At 39.5% G+C, this 1,428-nt stretch overlaps 1 protein-coding gene across 1 annotated transcript in view; it reads right to left on the bottom strand.

The window, feature by feature from the left end:
* CCSER1 (coiled-coil serine-rich protein 1) overlaps positions 1–1,428 on the bottom strand; it is a 1,871,951-nt gene that overhangs the window by 940,163 nt on the left and 930,360 nt on the right. The gene's annotated exons all lie outside the window — the stretch shown is intronic.

Below are 1,428 nucleotides of genomic sequence, written 5' to 3'. Positions count from 1 at the left end.
GGTCGCTGGAGAAGGATATCATGTTTGGTGGGGTGGAGGGTCAGAGAAAAAGAGGAAGACCCCCAGCAAGATGGATTGGCAAAGTGGCGGCATCAATGGGCTCAAGAGTGACAACAATAGTGAGGTTGGCCCTGGATTGGACAGTTTTTCGTTCTGTTGTGCATAAGTTTACTATGAGTCAGTACTGACTCGACGGCACCTAACAACAACAACCTTGATTACATCACCTCTCTATCCCATGGTTACCTCATGTATAAAACAGGGAATAACTATAGTAACTCTTTCATAGTATTTGCAAAGCACTTAGTGCAGTGTCTAAAAACTCCCTGGAAGCCTTCAGTCTAGTCTAATAATCAAGAACAGGGACATAGGGACAATTCTTGCTGCACTGAGAATTTCAAACACAGTAGGATCTGTTATGTGAATCCATTAATAGAACAGAAAACCTCAGATAAATGCAAGTGGAGCTTTTACTCAGATTCAAAATGTAAATCTACTGGTCAGCAGTGAGGTATTAAATAAATTATGACAGAGGAGGGAAACAGTACTAAATGCATCTAGACTACAGTAGGGTGAATGGAATCAATCACCACCTGCTCTGCAGGACAAAAGTTGGCCATCTGCTTCTGCGAAGATTTATATGTCAGTTCTATGAAGTCTTATAGGGTTGCTATTAGTAACAACAGACTTGATAGCAATATGTTTGTTTGTTTTCTTTTGTTTTTGACTCCTGGTTGGCACAAATGGTTAAATACCTAGCTTCCAACCAAATCATTGATAGTTTGAATTCACCCAGAGGCATCTCAGAAGAAAGATCTGGTGATATACTTCTGAAAGGTCATAATCATTGAAAACTTTATGGGCAGCTTTATTCTGAAGCACATAGCATTGTTATGAGTCAATATCTACACCATGGCAACTGGTTTTATTCTTTTTTGTGTGTGACTGTGGTGCTGTAGGATAAGGACCAGACTGCTAACCACGGAGTCAGTGGTTCAAACCCACCAGTCACTTCATGTAAACCCTATACAGGGTCCCTATAAGTCAGAACAGACTCCAGTGCATTTAACAACAACACATTGGGTTAGGAATTGAGTTGTGTTTGAAGTTTCTGGTAGGAAATATCACTTAATTAAACAATGTGCATTGAATGGGACAAAAATTGGAGCAATAATAATATACCATAGTGTGAGTGTTCTCCTGTGGGAAAAGGAGAGATGCAAAGGTTAGAAATAAGATGTTTAATTTTACTATACAGTTTCTATCAAACTGTTGTACAGCATAACAGATGACTATACACATGGACGTGAAGAGATGGAACACATACAAATCAAATTGACTACATCTGTGGAAGGAGAAGATAGAAAAGCTCCATTTCATCAGTGAAGACAAGGCCAGGGATAGACTGTGGAACAGACCATCAATTAC

The sequence above is a fragment of the Chrysochloris asiatica genome, unplaced genomic scaffold (genome assembly GCF_000296735.1).
Source record: "Chrysochloris asiatica unplaced genomic scaffold, ChrAsi1.0 scaffold00218, whole genome shotgun sequence".
Taxonomy (NCBI): Eukaryota; Metazoa; Chordata; class Mammalia; order Afrosoricida; family Chrysochloridae; genus Chrysochloris; species Chrysochloris asiatica.
Note: the sequence above shows the minus strand (reverse complement) of the source record. Positions and strands in the feature narration are given on the sequence as shown.